Source organism: Lathyrus oleraceus, chromosome 7, assembly GCF_024323335.1.
Source record: "Lathyrus oleraceus cultivar Zhongwan6 chromosome 7, CAAS_Psat_ZW6_1.0, whole genome shotgun sequence".
NCBI lineage: Eukaryota > Viridiplantae > Streptophyta > Magnoliopsida > Fabales > Fabaceae > Lathyrus > Lathyrus oleraceus.
In genome coordinates, this window is record NC_066585.1 from 280,622,253 (window position 1) to 280,641,273 (window position 19,021).

Consider the following 19,021-nt stretch of genomic DNA (forward strand, 5'->3'; position numbering starts at 1 on the left):
GGTCAAATTTCAACTGGACTGTTAATTGAACCAGGGGCAAAATCGTCCAACTTGTGAAATAATTGGAATTTTTGAGTGGGGATTTTTGCAACACCTCACAAATGGCATTTGAAATTTGTTGGAATATTCACAACATGCCTAGGCCTTGTGGTTTGAGAATTGGTTTTGAAAATGAATTGAAAAAATGGACACATAAGCCACCACATAGCCAAAATGCAAAATATGAGGAATTGGAAAATGGGACCTATGCAATCAGCTTCCAAATAGTATTTACAACTTGTTGAAAGTGAAAAAATTCTGCTGTAATGCTTCTAAGGAAAAAGGCAAAAAATCCAAAAATGCACATAAGCCATTTCTCACTAATCACTATTTTGGCTTAATCATAATTATAGTTGTATTAGTGATCCATATATAAAGTTAATCTCTAACAGAAATTGAGGACTAATCATTTTTTCCAGATCCCAAAACAGAAAATCAAGAAATTCTCTCAAATCCTCAAGAACCTCTCTTCAACTTTTGGCTTTGAACATTGCTTCTTCTTGCGGAAACTCGATTCCAATCACCAATACAAGTGCATATGAGGATCTGTTGAAGGACTTTGGGAGCAAGAACCAGTTGGAATCGTAACTGTCATGAGCTTGGAGCTGCACAAAACAGTTGGATCATTCGCTGAAATTAAGCACAATTGAACCGTGATTTTCACTTCATCCATCGATTGGAGCATAAACGCGTTTCTGTTTTCATCTATGGGACTCTGAAATCAACGTTTCCACGGCTGTTGTTCATCAAAGGTCAGATTTCGACCATCACTATTTATGTAATTAATAGGTGCCTTGCGTAGATCCTTTCACGCCATGAATGCTGAGCTTCGAACTTATCAATTTCATGCCTTATTCGTCTAGTTATGCCGTTTTGAAATTTGACCTAGGAATGTTCTTTGGTTCGATCCGTCGCGCATGTTTAGAATTAGGTTGTTTACTTGCTAGATTCATGTTATGCGTTGCTAGACAGTTACAACGGTATATTATTTGCGTGATTTGGTTGAGAAACGGCCATAACCGAAGCTGGTGTTGTCGAACCCGTAGAACGCATGCGAAGAGGAAGACGATTTCTGGAAATTCTTTCCGTTTGATCCGTCCTGGCCTGGATCTTTTTCAAACTTCATGTTTGCCGCTAAACATCAACCAATCACCACACGCCAACACATTAAATTGATGCGGCACCGTTTTGGCCTTGGCTCAGAGAATTACGAATCTGCCGTTAGCATAATTAATTTAATTAAATTCATTCTAAACCTAAACAAATATCCAATAAATATTTAACAACTAAAAAAAATTCATATAATCCACAATAATAATCCAAATAAATCAGAGTTTTTTTGTTAATCTTTATTTTTTCTCTACTTTTCTATAAAAATCAAAAATAAAATGTTGCTTGAAAAAAATATAAATTGACCTAGAGATATCTTTAATGTATGCTATTTCCACATGATTTACCATTTTAATTATAGAATCAACATGCTTAACCCAAATTAATTGAAATTTTAGATACTAATTCCTAACTCATCCCTGGAATTTTTGACATAGGTTTCATAATTTTTGGGCCTGTGGTTTTTTAGATATGGATTATTGAATTTGAGTGTGTATATATGTGACATAGTTGGATATGCTGAATTCCCCTAATTGTTTACCATGCTTCCCATTGGCCAATGGCCTTGAATTTTTGCAGGAAGCTTATTTGACATGTTAGCTATCACTGTGAATTTTTGTGGATTTTTACAATCCATTTTCGATTTGATTAGTATTTTTTCTTGCTGCCTAGCATGTTAGAACTTCATTTGTGTAACCTCTTGTATATATGTTGCCATATTCTCATAATTAGTCCAATGACCATGAAAATTGATGACATAGTTCCTAACACATTAATGTAGCATTTGGCTTTGGTCCTACTAATTTATAATGCACCATTACTGTTTACCATCTAATTGAAGTTGGTGTATAATTGTAGGCTTCATTTGATGTTGTTTTTGCATGCTTTGTCATGTTGATTTAATTCCTATTGATCTACTAGTCCAAATGACTTGAAAATTAACATGTGGCTTGCTGAATGTCTTCTGGTTAGAACATAATTTTTGTGGATTTTTTGGTGCCATTTTGGCATTTATTTGAATGTGATCTTGCTGGTTGCTTGTATGAGACTCTACATTGCATCTTTTGCCTTCCATGTTGCATAAATAGAAATAGGAGCATAGTTTGAATATGGGACCAATTGGGATCCCTTTGTTATTGATATTACTTGAATTTGATCATGAATTGGCTGCTGTTTTAAGATTTTTCCATCTTTTTGACCCTAAGCTAGTCCTAGTGGTCATGTTACTTACCTTTGAAGTTGATTGTGCCTTTTCAGGTTAAGGAGTTAATGATTAAGGAATTTGCTCCACATTATGGATTGTGTTACTTGACACATATGACTAATGTATTTGTTTTGTAGGATGTTTGGTTCATGTGAGCCTTGTGCTATGCACATCATTATTTGTATAATTGTACTTTGTTAATTGATTCTTATGTTGTTATCTGTTTATGAATGGGATGCTGATTTTATTGGATTGTTTTCAGGTACCCTTTAGTCGCTCAGTTCTCTTAAGAACTCGCTTTGCTTTGCTTAAATAGCAACTTGCATTGAGGTATAGAACCTTCTTCTTCATGTAGTCTGGAGACCCGGTCTGTTATTTGACCGGGCAAATTGTCTGAAGTCCTCCTTAAGAGGCATTGATTGTGTATGTTTATATTTGTCCTAAGCAGGAAAAGTCCTCATTCGAGGCAATTGGTGGAAGGTAGGGATAAGCAATCTATCCCCCACTATTCAGTGAGTCTTCTCCTTGCTCCCATTGCATGGTTGTAGCATCGAGATCCCAACCCAAGATCTATCGAGTCTATATATTGGGGAAAGAGTTCCATCTTTCTGAACTCCCCCACATTCTTATTTTTACATGCTCTCTCGGACATGAGATAGAAGCAATGAGGCACACCCCTCATATCCTTTCATCTGCTTCACCTGAGCCCTTCAATGGCCAGGTTAAGAGCGACACTTACCTCTTACAGTGGACTTTCATAGTCAAACCCTTTTGCTTGAGCCTCATGAATGGTTATAGCGTGTGCTACTTGAATTTATTTGTGATTTATTACTCATTTGTACATGATTGATTGCTTGCTTTAGTGCATTTACTATCATTCATTGCTCCTTGTAGCATGTCATTTGTCCTTGTGACATTGTTTGCTTACCCATTGAGGAACCAGTTATAAGTCCCTGTAAGGTGGCATCTGTTCCCATGACATGGAAGGGGTAGAGTGTAAGACCTCATTGGTCACTCATACCCATTGCCTAGTGCATTTACTTGTGTATGTGAGGATTCATTGTAAGTCCCTGTGATGTGGCATTTGTTTTCCTAGGATCATACTGTGGAGGTTAACATAAGTCCAGATGGATTGGCAGTTGACTTCCCTGTTTTGTTTTTTTGTTTTATTTTGATGGAGATTAGTGTAAGTCCATAGAGTGGCTTCTGATATCCTTGCTTGTTTTAGGAGACAGGTATAAGACCATTGAGTGGCATCCAGTATCCGCTTTTATTTACTTTCATCTGTTACCATGTTCATATCATTGCTCATTTGTAGCCTATTCCTAAGGACCCACTTGAGTCATCTTCTATATGACTTCAAGAGGCGGACCCTTCTAAGAAGTTTTACATACATACCCATTATCCATTCATCCCATTGTGTCCTACCTTTTCACACATGTTTTAAAACTTTGAAATAAGTGTTGTGCAAACATTCTCACCTTCTTTCCAAATTAGAAACTTGGACCTTAAGTCCATGATTTTTCCAAAACTTCATTTTTGTAAATACTTCATTTTGAATTGACTTTAATCATAATTTGACCTTTTTGTAAATAATCCAAATAACTTCACCCATTCAAGTGATTTTGTGGCTTTGTCCATGCTTGTTAAGTCTTTATACATTAGCTATAGGTTTGATTTACCCTAGTTGGTTGATATTAATCTCACCTATTTGTCCTTAGTAGATGAATTGTAAGTCTTCCTTGCCTATTATAGGGTTAACCCCTCTCTGGCAAGTGGAAGCTTTTCTCACATGGTGGACTAGTTGTTATACAAGGTTGAGTTTTCTCCCGTGGGTAACGTAAGACCTTTAAGCTTGTGTTTTAAAATTGAATCAACTAACTTTTGGAAGTTTTTAGCCGAACTACGAGGTTTTGATCCTGTAAAGGTACGTAGGCAATGGTTATCCATCCAAACACAAAAATAACTAACTTGTATATTCTTTTCTCATCACCCCACTCATGTTTGCACATTACTTATGTCATGACAAATAATAATTTTCAGACAACAAAGTGTGAAAAGGGCTCCCTAGGAGTACCTAGGACGCATTGGGTGCCTAACACCTTCCCATTGCGTAATTTACCCCTTACCCCGATCTCTGATCTTTTTCATTAGTTTTCTACGTGTAAAACTTCTTAGGTTTTTGTTCGCTTTTTAACCAGTCCTTAGGATAAATAAAAGTGCGGTGGCGACTCTATGTTTATTGTATACATTGCTTATGATCTAATCAATAGATCATATAGTAACGAATACACCGCTACAGAGACTTCAACTTTAGGTATTTTTGTTATTGAAATTAATTTATCTACTTCTGCATCATGGGTACTAGATACTGAATGTGGTTCTCAAATTTGTACTAATGTGCAGGGGCTAAAAAGGAGTAGAGATTTGGCAAAAGGTGAAGTTGACCTACGAGTTGGCAATGGAGCAAAGGTTGTTGCTTTAGCTGTAGGAACATATGTATTGACTTTACCTAAAGGTTGATGCATGTTATGGGTTCTTTCTTCTCTTCATACAAGACTAAGGGTTACTCCATATATTTATAGATTTAGGTTAGCTTACTCCCTAAGCCAAAGCTCAAAGCTATAAAGGCCCAAAATAGTTAACACTACTAAAAATAGGCCTAAGTTGAAATCTTGTATGAAGCAACATGCTTCGACACTTCAACACACTAATACAACTCAACACACTAGGTGATTCGACACTTCACTGTTCTATCGAGCAACCTGCTTTGATACAAGGAATTATAACTCAACAAAACTATAAATCAAGACAAACACTTGATCTGCTATAAGTGTAGATAAATGATAAGATTCTGATGTCAATCCATGAAGGTGAAAGTGTTCACCCCTAGATCTACCTAAAACAAAATTTCCAAGACAACAAAAAATATGCTTCTCATCAACCTTCTCACTGTATTTACTTTCTTAAAAATGGCATTATTTTAAATTTTTAAAATAAACCAGACTACAACATGTCAAACCAAAAGATAACCCCTCGTATACTTAGCTCTACCCACTAAAAAAGAGAGGATTCAAAAACCACTTTAAAGTTACGATAAATAATTAAATTTTAAATGATATCTCAGCCTTAATTTTTTTTCTCAGAGGACAAATGTCGAACACGATGCCCGACAACGGGTTCGACTAGATACACCACAACCACTATAATAACAATTACTAGATGATGGAGCATAAAATCAATAAAGAACACAATTAATTATTCACCTAGTTCGGTAAAACTACATCTACGTCTGAGGGGTGAGTCCACAACCCAAGAAAGGAGATTTATTATTAGTAGTTTAGTACAATTAAACTTACAAGCAACATCAAACTATATGTTATTTAATGCCTCTTTCTAACATTACCCAATTACTTTCTATTTATAGTCTTCCCCTAAACATGAGAACCTACTGACTTTATTCTCTGCCAAAAAACCAGTGACATGGGAAAACAACCATCAAACCCTAGTGATCAACTTTAATCTTTAAAAGATAAAATAATGTTAAATATTACACCTTAACTAGACAAACCTTATATGCCAAGTTACTTAAATATAAAGGTGTACATAACAATGTTGATTACAATTCAACTAGACAAACCTTGTATGACAAGTTACTGAAACATAAAGGTGTACATAAAGATTCTACATTAATCATATTAGGCCATTAACGTGGAATGCAAAGCACAAAACATAACACTATAAGATCTTCAATGGGAGTTCTTGCTTTCCATTGTAGGTTTGAGCTCCCTATATAGCAAATTAACTATGGGCTATTATCCTTGGATAATATCTTCAATTTGGTTCATAATTAATGCATAATCTGTTGGATATTTGTTTGCTCCTGAATATCTCCAATAAGATATGATGTGTTTTTAATTTAAATTCATATTTAAATATTTATTTAAATCTGAATTAATCTTCATACAGTTGTCAAACAAATCACATGATCATATTATTAAATCAATAACAATAAAATCTTTGATAAATCTTCTGCAGAACACACTCCAAAATTTAGCATTCTGGCGCCTGTTGCACAAGGGCCAAATTTTGTACCAACATGTTGGAGCATCGCACCCAATATGTGTCCTTTCTGCAACTTCATACAATCTTGAATACTTTGACACTTCTCCAAGTTGTTTTTGCTAAAATGCAGTCATTCCAAAGAACCAATCCATTAGGAACAACAATCTCCCCCTTTGGAAAATTATGGCAAAATAACTCTTTAAGATACATAACATTTCTTCCATGAGAACAAGTGATAGGCAGTAGATGTACTAGATCTTGAGAGCATATTGGCAACAACAACTTCCATGTATCAGAGTTAAGCACTAGTAATAGCATAAGTCAGAAGCAAGCATCAACATTCAGATGCTTACATATAATCCATTTAGTTTCTCCAAACCAAACTGGTAATCATGCAATCATTCACAGACTTAGTCATACATGAATCTAGTATCACATATTTAGTATCAAACAATCCTACTAACTAACATATATCAACATCCAATCATTCATGTACTTATTCATGCATACAAAATTAGTTAGTAGTTGATATCAGAATCAATGAATACTACTAACACAAATATATTTGTTTTCATAGATACAAAGACTAGGACCAGATGTCTTTCCCGACGTTCCAGCATAGAGAATAAGATTAGTACTTCCTGAATATCTAGTACTAAACAATCACCATGTTTATCTGCACATAGCAGATACACCACTTTATCTCATTACTCCTTTTTTCCCATAGTTTAGCAAAGGGTTAGTCCTTCAACGAATTCCGTATGCATAGAGAATAACATACATAAGGCCAATCATGCAAGGGTTATGTTAGCACATACACACCCAAAAACATGACAGAAAACTACCATAATCAGCATCAAAAGATGCACAATCATAAGATTTGTCTCAAAATTACAAAGATAAAATAGGCTATAAAGCCTTTACAAATAAAAAAACATGTCAAAATATAAGGGCCAAAACACCAAGAGGAAATCTACATGAAGAAGTCTCCAAACTTAATCTCCTTAGATCAAAATCAAATTTAGGATGTCTTCATCTGACTTAGAATCACTTGAGTCACTTGATTCCATTAGCTCTACAACTGCAACATTTATTCTTCTTATCTTCTCAGGATGCATATTTTAGAGAATTATCTTCTTAGGGCCGGATAATCCACCTGAAGATTCAACAATGGTGATGTTATTTCTAATAGCTCGAGCTTCCTTGGCCTTATTTAACCAGGATCCCAACTTATCTGCAACATCCTTGTGAACCTTGATTTCTTTAACAGTTGCGCTCCCACCAAATGAATCATCAGAGTTTTGATTCACGTTGAAATGAAGAGAGAGATTTGTATTCTGATATTAGAGTAAAGCAAGAAGTTTGTCTCTCTTGCATGTAATGACAACCTAATTATACCACACTTGAGATACCAAAGTAATTCACCTTAAATGTTGTGCCAAAGTGTTCTTAGAGGAGAGAAACGCTTTTTATCTCTTGACACAACTCCCTAGCATTGATTGGTATGGAATATCATAAATGCATACCCATTTTTCAAAGTTGATTGTATCTAGTGATTTGAGAATATTAGAGACAAATGTCATAACATATTGTCTCATATTACACTTCTTCAACCTCTATTTCAACCAACATAATTTCTTACCACTACACCCATCCCTAGATAATTTAGCTTCATCGGAAGGTATGGTCACAACAATTTGTTCCTTGATGTCCCAGGATATGATGCTTTGGCAATAAGAGAGAATCTATTTGATGTACTTTTTCTGTTACACTTATGACCTATCAAATCTCATTGTGTGTCACATAGACTTCCTTCCGTAGTTGTAACATGTACTTGAATGTTAAAACTTATTTTGACATCTCCTTTTAAAGACATGTCCTTTTGTGATACAACCACATATTCTTCAGTGGACTTCCTGCAGCTAAAGAAGGCACTTTGAGGGAGAGAATCTCTTTGTCAATCATCCTTCTTTGGATGTTGGACCTCATGACTAAGGAATTTGTTTCAGCATCAGATTCTGATTTGATCATTCTAGTTTCTTTAGATTGTACATCCTTCCTTTATAACTCAGTCTTCAACATGTCTACGACATCTTGGACAATAACTCCCTTATCAATTTTAATGACATCCTTAAGCATTGGTTCACTCCACCACAATTGAGTGCAACTTCTTCCTTGGTAGTCACTTGAGTAATCCTTCATTTTCTCAAGCTTAATCCACCCTTGATGAATAAATTGCTTTGTTCTTCTTACCATCAGATCCTCATAGTATTTTATGATGACACAATCAGAAGTAGAAGTCTAGGAACTATTCTTATTTATTTCAGAAGATACCAAGGAAATAACTTGTTTCTTATTACTTCCAATTAAGGATTGATCTTCATCATTCTGAGGTGACATATCATCCATAGATTATGTGTTCTTTAAGATCACTCTCATATTCTTGCTATTAGTAACACAATCCAGGAGAATGTTATCATTCTTACATATCACTCCATTACTCGGAGTCTTAATATCTTCTAAAGTGTGATCGTGGTTATTATCATTGTTGTTAACTATACCATCACCATCCTCAACATCTTCAGGGTTATAACCATCAATTTCCTTATGCACTTGATATTCATCCAACATGTTGGATAAGATGTATGACATATCATTATCATCATCAGGATTTCTCAAACCTAAATTTTGGGAATCTTCATCATAAAGCATTTTCATATGCCAAATTCTAAGTGGAACCATATTCAGAATCCCTTCGGCATCTAGATCAGACTTGTATGATACATGCTCCGGCACACCAACTTCTAATTCATCAAACAACATGACATATTTTTGATTAGTCATACTTTGAGATATATGAGAATGGTTTCTATGATAACCATTATTCTTCCTTAGTCATACTACAGTAGGTTGTTCAAAGTTGGGAGGACCTCCAGCCTGACCATCAACCTTCCCTTATGTGACATAATCCCCATGAGTTACTTCAGACTCCTGAGACATATGTTGGAACATCTGTTCTGACATATTGGTAGACCTTTCTTCTTCATACTAATTAGCTCTATCAATCCCGAGGTCCTTCAAACTCATGTTGTCTTTTATAGATATGGTCTTCTTCAAAAGAACTTATTGACCCTGGTTGGTTACATCGCTCTTGAAGTTCATATTCTTCCTTTGAATACACTGTTGGTTCACATTGGTGGATGAGTCTTTTCTCAATGTAACCTCTTTTTGACTGGGATTAACTATTTTTCCTGAGCCCTCGATTCTTACTTTTTTGCTCGATTACCATGAGTAGTCTTATCTTTTGCCATGTGCATGGTACCATGCCATTCTTTCCTTGAGGAACATATGTATTCTATATGAATTTTGGAGCTGGTTGATGCAATATTGGATTTTCACTTCTTATTGGCATGGTCTTCCTTCCATCCTCTTATGTTTAACTTAGGCCACTCGAAACAATAGGGCTTCGTATGTCCATATTTTCCACAATGGTGACATATCAGAGTCTGTTTCTTGTTTCTCATGTGATAACGTGACACATGTTAAGCACAACGCTGGGAAATATGGTCTAACTTCAGTCTTCAGTCTAGAATTATCAACCTCCTTGGGGGGAATCATCTTGTTCACATCTTTCATCCCATTCCCTTCATTGGTTCTTTTCAAATCCTTGGTTATTTCTCCACATTCTAATTTTTTTGTCAGGTAAGCTTAAATTCTTTAACTTCCTTTCAAGAAGAATAAAGTTTCCCAGTTTGGATTTTAAGGAAGAAATCTTTTCTTCTCCACATAAGATGGTTGAAACAAGTTCCTATGAGTCCTTATGAAGAATACCAATGGTCTTCTTCATATTGTCTTTAGTTAAACATGCTTCTTTCCAATTTTATCAAGCTCTTCTTCAGACAGATCTTCAATACTCGTCTCTCTTTAAGACACGCATATTTCATAATATGCTATTACATTGTTGGCAGTTTCTCCTTCACCTTCACTTTCAGAATCAGGCCAAGTGATGGTCAATCCCTTTTTATGTTTCCTTAGCTAGTTAGGGAATTCTTGTACAATGTGGCCATAGCCTATGCATTCAAAGTACTAAGCACCCTTCCCACTATTGGGTTCTTCTTCATTCTTGTCTTTGTTCATGGAAATGATGTTATACTTCTTGTCTAGGTCATTGGTCCTACACTTCCTGTCCAGATGCTTCAAGGTATTGTTGAATTTTTTCCCCAACAAGAGCAATATCATCTGCCAAGCTCTCTTCTTTGACACCTTGACTTCCAACTTCCTCAGTGTTAGATACAAAGGTTATACATTTTTTCTTCTTTTCTGACCTTTCATTGATGGATGTCTCAAAGGTTTGTAAGGAACCAATGAGTTCATCGACCTTGATGTTACTCAAATCCTGAGCTTCTTCAATAGAAGTCACTTTCATATCAAAACTCTTAGGTAATGGTCTTAGAATCTTTCTGAAAAGCTTTTCTTCAGACATCTTTTCACCTAAGACAAACGATGTGTTAGAAATTTGACGCAATCTGATGTGAAACTCACTCACAGTTTCATCTTCATTCATCCTCAGATTCTTCATCAAATCTTAACATGCGAATCTTGGATGTGCCTTCATATGCAGTTTTTATAATCTCTCATGCTTCTATAACTTTTGAGCATATGTTGAGCAGTCCGAACATGTTCTTACCCACACCATTAAAATTCTCATTCAAAGCCTTGGAGTTTCCAAGAGTTTCCCCATCTTCAGCATTAGTCCAATCTACTTCTGATTTTAGACTGGTTGTTCCATCTTCAGCAGTGATTATTGGATGTTTCCATCCTTTTAACATGACTTTCCATGCTTTGTTTCCCAAGGATTTGAGAAAAGCCACAATCGTCACCTTTCAATAATCATAATTTATATCATCAAAAAGGTGGTTTGTTGACTTATCTTTCATATTTAATTGTCTCCATTTGAGCATAATTTATCTTCCCTAGAGCCCACTCAATAGACTAGGGTGTCTACTCTGATGCCAATTGAAATTATGTTCCTCAAGGGACATATGTCGAATATGATGCTCCAACAACAGGTTCGACAAGATACACCAGAACCACTATAATAATAATCACTAGATGATGGAGCAGAAAAGAAATAAAGAACACAAGCAATTGTTTACTCAGTTCGGTGAAACTACACCTATGTCTGGGGGATGAGTCCACAACCCAAGAAAGGAAATGCATTATTAGTAGTTTAGTACAATTAGACTTGCAAGCAATAACAAACCATATGTTGTTCAATGCATCTTCCTAACATTACCCAATGACTTTCTATTTAGAGCCTCCATTAAACATGAGAACCTACTCACTTTCTTCTCTGCCACAAAATCAGTGGCAGGGGCAAACAACCACTAAACACTAGTGATCAACTTCAATATTTAAAAGATGAAAGAATGTTGAATATTACAACTAAACTAGACAAACCATATATGCAAGTTACTGAAACATAAAGGTGTACATAACAATATTGATTACAACTCAACTAGATAAACCATATATGTCAAGCCACTGAAACATAGAGATGTACATAAAGATTCCACACTAGTCCTATTAGGGCATTAGCGTGGAATACACAACACACTACTTAACAATGTAAGATCTTCAATGAGAGTGCTTGCTTTCCAATGTAGGTTTGAACTCCTTATATGGAAAATTAACTCTGGACCTCCTTGGATAATATCTTCAATTTCGTCCAAGATTAATGCATAAATCTATTGGATATTTGATTTGCTCATTGAATATCTCCAATAGAATATGATTTGTTTTTAATTTAAATTCAAATTTAAATCTTCATTAAAATTCGAATTAATCATCATCCAACCATCAAACAAATCACATAATATATTGTTAAATCAATAATAATAAAATCTTTAACAAATCTTATGCAGAACATACTCCCAAATGCATCATTCAGACGCCTTTTGCACAAAGCTCAGATATCGTACCAACATGTTAGAGCATCGCGCCCAGCATGTGTCATTTTTGCAACTTTATACAGGTTTAACAAATTAGACCAATCTTAAGTACTTGAATACTTCTCCAAACTATTGTTTTACTAAAATGCACTCAATCAAATAAAAACAACACACCACTCAAAAATTATATACCACACCAATGAATAGGTAAACCATTTATTTTCTTATCAAAATAAATCATTTTCTTTTTCTATCATTTTCTTTACCTCTTTATGTTTTTTCATTTCTTTTTTCTTACAAGACTTAATTTCTGATTTTTCATATTGGAATATTGCATTATTTTTGTTGACCAAAGCATTTGCATATTATCTTCTATATATGTACTTATCTGAAAAGTTTCGATTTTAAACTTTGGCATGTGTGATATGATGTATGAGGGCCCAACATGAAGAAAATTGTTGTCAAGAATCCAATTAGTGGAAGGACAAGATCAATTGAGTCTGACCCAAGTAATACTTTCCATAGAAAATAATCAGTTGATCTAAGACTGGACACTTTTAGGCCATCATATTTCAAAGACTCCAGAAGAATCACAGCTCTATGCAAGTTGCTGATCACAATGGGATTCATCCTAGACTTTTCAAACCAACCTCCAATAACAAAAGTAAATTCTGGTAGTTAATTAAAGTGCATTAAGACAAAGATAATCGATTAAATTAATGTGAGTACAACAACAGTAGTACTTGATTTTATATAGGTTAACAGTATATCCACTGAATATGTGAACTTTTTCTTTACGTTGTCAACGGATTAAACTCCGTGACTCTAGGGACCGCACAGCACAAATTTTGGATTGCTTGGTGCTGAGCGAGTTATTATTACTAAGGAATAATCATTATCAAAATTGATCATACTATCAATTCAGCAAAATTGTAACCACATATTTATGTTGTCACTAGTCACTACAAGCATCATTTGTAACGTGACCAAGTTATTGTAATTATTAGTATTGTAAAATTTGTCCCATTTAGGGAAAAGGACCTTGCATTCCAAGATGCACCGCATTATATACCACCGAAATAATACGACACTTGCTCTCTAATAAAGGTCGGAATGTCCAATTTTAAATTCAGTATTTTTGTATCAGAATATATATTTATATTTTAAATTTGTTTATGAAATCTTTTTAATTCTATTTTGAACCGTATGCAAAGATGGTGAATTTTTTATTCAAATAATTCAATTTTTTAAAAAAATTCTAAAATAATCCACTTTTTAGATTAAATCTCAAACTACCCCACTTTGAAGAATAGGTGTCAGATGAATTGACATTTGTTCTCTAAGTTAAAGAGGTGACGTCAATTGGATTGACTTATGTACCAGTACTGTCAATCCAATTGGCGGATGTGTGTTAGGTTTAAGAGAATACGCCAATTGATCTGACACCTATGTGTGTTGTGCAATTTTTTTTGAAAAATAATATACATTTTAGATAAAAGTTGAAATAAGACCAATTGTTATTAATACTAATATGCGTTTACATACGAATACCAGAAAGACTAATGTCGTTGGCCAGGATGACCTAACCGACCTCCGGTACCACATCACCTAGCTACCCGAACGCGTGGCTCTACCCACGTTGATGATTCACCCCAGGTGTTTAAGGATTTGAGAGACCAGGAACATCACCACCACCTTCAGGAGATTGCCTATAATATTCAGATAAATCCGCGTAGTCATGTGTATGCAATGAAGCGCTACCGCCATAGTTGAGTTTGTGACCCATGCCAGAGTAGATAGGATGTGTTTGAGTTATTGGAGGGCTACCAAGACGATTGAAAGGTGACATTGGTGTGAATGATGCATTAAGGAAAGGTTGAAACGATTGTTGTGGTGTTTGATAGTCATATGGTTGTTGCATGTTTTGGTTTTGTGATGTTTGAGCTTCTTGGCTATAGTAGGAGGAGGGACGGCTGGTGTTAAATGATCGCTGAGTATTTTGGCTAAGACGTCTATGGTAGGATGATGTGTTGGGTGCATAGCGATGTTGGGTGTCTTGATGATGATCTTCTTATGTGTGGTGGTACGAGGTATGCTCTTGGTATTGTGGTTGGGTGTTTGGCATGTTAAGATCGTAGATTTGTCTATTTGTGGATCGAAAATTTTGATGGATAGGGGGTTGTCAGTAATCGGTCTGACAATGTTGTTAGGGGTTAGATATTGAACCTTCTTGTGTGTAAGTTACCTGGCGTGGGTCGTATAGGTACATATCCTCGACGAGAAATTCAAATCCAACTGATATGTACAAAGCCATATAATTACGAGTTGGTTTTTCTTTGGTTGACATCACAACGTCAGTTAAGACATGGTCTTGTCGGTGCTTCCATTTTCGACACTCAGATCTAGCGAAGCTTTACCAAAGGTTAAAGTTCCATTGGTCGTTAACTTTTCGTAGATGTCATTCTCCAAGGTTTGTCGGGCACCTGAGATGTGTTGAAGCATACCGAACTGCAACTTAACACGGTCACTATGGTGCATCTCCACAGTGGTGAATCTTATGATCGGTGTGTATGTCGTACAAACGACTGCATCTTGTTCGTTGATTTCATGATTATGATCCAAGTTTAGATATGGACGCCAAATGAACTGAAATGTGAAAATATATTAGATTATAAAATGAGTGATATTAAAAAACAAATTATTATGAATTAATTCGGTTAATGGCAATAGATCTGCTGGTCGAAGGTGATCAAAGAGATTGTGATACTAGGTAATACAGTGTCTAGGACATCTGTTGTAACTCATACCACGAGCCGACCATTTGCACCAAAAAAGTAAATATATTATTTAGAGATAATAATCGGTAAAGTAAGTAAATATAGTTCATTGTTAAGAACTTACTTTTGTGCGTATAGGAATGTGAACGTGTTGTGGTTGACGGACGTTAGGGACGGTAGTCTGGATCAACCCCATGCTTGGAGCAAAACAACACATCCAAAAAATGTAGAGATGTTTTTGTGTACATTTTTACACAAAGAGCTATAAAGATAAGCCATACAAGTGGACCCCCAATTGTAACTTCTTATTCTATCTACATGTTAATAAAGGTAAATACATAACATGCATAATAGAACCACTACCTTCGGGAAATAAAAATAAACCAATTAAAAGTATAATATAACACCTAGTTTTTATTATTCGAGCGTCTTCGAAAGAACCAATTAAAAGCATAATATATTTACATGTTTTTATTATTCCATAGCGCCGACGAAGATGAACCATGTTTGCAATATAATGAAAAGAGATATGGAAAAATGAATCACACAACACCTCTATTTATACAAAAAAAATTACACAATACACAGAGGAGTCAGACCAATTGGTGTATCCTTTCATTTTCTATACATAGACACCAATTGGATTGACATCACCATGTGTTGTAACCAATTCAATTGACGTCTGCTCTTTAAAATTAAGGGTAAGTGTCAATTTATCTAGCACCTACGTCTTAATGTTTTTTTTGAAAGTGGGGTAGTTTGAGAATTAATCTGGAAAATGGATTATTTTGATTTTTTTTAAAACTGGATTATTTGAGTAAAAAATTCGAAAAAGGTCCAAAGTGTTTTAAGAATTCGAAAAAATCCGAAAGTGGGTTATTTAAGATTCTTTTTGTATTTTTGAAAAATAAAATTGATATTTTTTAATTAAAAAAAAAATCGTTTTTTTCTATATTCAAGGAAAACCATTTTTTTTCTTTCAGAAAAATAGGTTTTTTGTATTTTCGGGAAAAAAAATGATTTTTTGTATTTTCCAAAAACCGTTCTTTTTTTTAGAAAAAAACTATTTTTTATTTTCGGAAAAAATCAATTTTTTAAAAATTTTCAGAAAAAAAATGATTTTTTGTATTTTTGAAAAAATCAATTTTAAAAAAAAAATCTAACAGAGATAAAAATAATTCATTTGATTATTAAAATAGGTTGGATGGATTAGATCAATCCACGAATATAAATGAATTGATTTAATCCAAATCATTAAGTTACTTTTTAAGTAGTTGATGGATTGAATGAATTTTTCGGTGGATGAATTTTATTTTAATGAATTAAATTGCCACCCCTAAATTACACCCTTCATTACGTCTCTCGCGATTGAATTTAATTAAACGAAAACGCGCACGTGAAGAGATATGTTTGAGGAGGCTCGCATCAGTCACTGGACGACTTAAGATTTTAGGGTCGAGATCCCTTTAGAAGCCTTACGTCCAAGAAGAGCAATAAGCCAAGTTGAGGAGATGAGGACAGACTCGTGCGTCATACCCTAAACACCATAGAAAGAGAATTTGTCGGGGCGGAGAGACTGGTTATACCCAAAGAAGATATATGCCCCGAGTTTTGACTTTAGACGATTCACCTACCAACCCTGATCTGAGTGGAAAGGAAACTCTGAAATCTCATATCACCTTTTCATATATGGATGTTGTTGGAATCCAGCCCGATGACAACAACCACATAGTCAATAACTGTGAGGTGTTATGTATGGGAAATTAAGCGAGTATTAGTAAATCAAGGGAGTTATGCAGACATCCTTTACTTTAACGCCTTCGAGAGGCTTCACCTGGATCTGGACGACCTCAAAGTTTTCCAAGGATCGCTAGTGGAATTCTCAGGCAAACATGTTCAACTAAAGGGTTACATCACCCCCGAAGATCTTATATGGGACAAGAAAAGTGCGAGGATGATCAAGGTAATATACCTCGTTATAGAAATTCCTTCCTATATAACATGATCACATGGAGACCTCTTTTCAACCTCTTAAGAGTCTACTTATCTACACTATACATGTGTATGAAGTGTCCTTTTATACAATAGGCATTGTCAGAATTATCCAAGGTGATCAAGAAACTTCCTGTAGATGTTACATAGACAGCTTGAGGCTGAGAAGATGGTGACTATGGTAACGACCCACGTTCAGCAGCTAGATGCGCAAGAAGTGACTGTTGTGAATTTGATGAAGTTGCATGTCTCTAATACATTAAGGGGGAGAACCGCGATACAATTTTATTGTTTGTCTCTTAAAATTATGTTTCTTTATTATTGTTTATTGAGCCTCCTCTTCAATTATACATCTTTGGATTAAGCTTTGAATTTTTTTGTTATAACATGCATAATTCAAGTGTTAGCATTTGAGTATGATCATTGTGTTTTAAGTCAATTGATTGAGTAATGGGACAAGAACCATATTTGATGTTGACACAACTAACCTATAACTATTTTTTGACAACCAATCAACTATTTACATCGCAAATAGTCATATATTTCACGAACATACAAAACATATCAAAATGAATTGCCACGTAGTACAAGATAAAGTTCAAGCGGAAGTTATTCATCTTATGCATTTACATTCTTCAAAGCAAATATTTGATATCTTCACAAAATCTCTTCACATTGGAGTCGTCTCCTCACTTTCTTCCAAACTAGGAATGACTATATACATTCCTATTTAAGGGGATATTAACAATAAAATGGCTTGGTCTCGTATTTTTGAAAGTTAGTTACATTGAACTAACTACTCGATTAATAGGGAGATTAGTTGTTATATATATATATATATATATATATATATATATATATATATATATATATATATATATATATATATATAATATATATATATATATATATATATATATATATATATATATATATATATATATATTAAATAGGTTGACCTGTATATGCATATATATTAGAAAAATGTTAAATAAGTTCACCTACATATGCATATATATTAGAAAAAAATGTTAAATAGGTCGGCCTATATATACATATATAGATCGACATATAAGACTTCTAAAGTAACATGGATTAATTGAAAACCTTAATAAAAAAACAGATTTTTAAATAGGCTGACCATGCTTTAAAAAAGGCCAGGTCACAAAAAAAAAAAGAGCTTATAGTAAGTCATAGATCAGACTCAGGCATTATAAGTTTTTCGTAGGACAGACCCAGGCCTTCTAAAACCTAGCCTAGCCTAGTCTATTTCCAGCCCTACCGAATATATTCACCATTTCAACTCTATTGAATCAATCTATTTTTAATATAAAAAAGTAAAGTCCTACCAAATTTACGACTTAACCTTATTAATACTCAGAAAACAGCTTCTTTATATCCTTAATTGTCATTTTGCCTTGATAATTAATTCAATCTTTTGTATAATTATTATCATAATTTTTTAATTATTTAAGACATTTTTTTAATTACTTGAGTATTTATTATACCTAATAACGTATTTTGAACATTGTGCTGATAAGGATTTTTAAACTTTCAAAATGAATCTGTCAAGCTTCTCTATGTCAGTTCCAATACTTAGGAACTCAAATCATTTTGTTCAATATTTATATATCTTTCATCATGAACAACACTATATATAATACATTTCTTGCTTCATCCATTTATTTATCTATTTCGATTTCATCTTCCTTGCTTCATCCATCTACTTCGATTTCATCCTCCTTTTTTTCTCCTAAAGAAGCAATCAAAACAATTTTCCTTATTTTATATCATAGTTTTTGATTTGAAATTCAGAAGGGTTAAAGACCATTTTAAATAATGCATATGCAATGTTTATCGTTCACTTATACAATTTGTTATAA

General features: G+C 34.3%; 1 long non-coding RNA gene across 1 annotated transcript; it reads left to right on the plus strand.

The window, feature by feature from the left end:
- Positions 1 to 416: 416 nt before the first annotated feature.
- On the plus strand, positions 417 to 5,246 carry LOC127107484 (uncharacterized). The gene is made up of 3 exons (XR_007795739.1): positions 417 to 791; positions 2,616 to 2,683; positions 4,760 to 5,246. It is a non-coding gene; the product is annotated as an uncharacterized LOC127107484 (long non-coding RNA).
- The last annotated feature ends 13,775 nt before the right edge of the window (positions 5,247 to 19,021 follow it).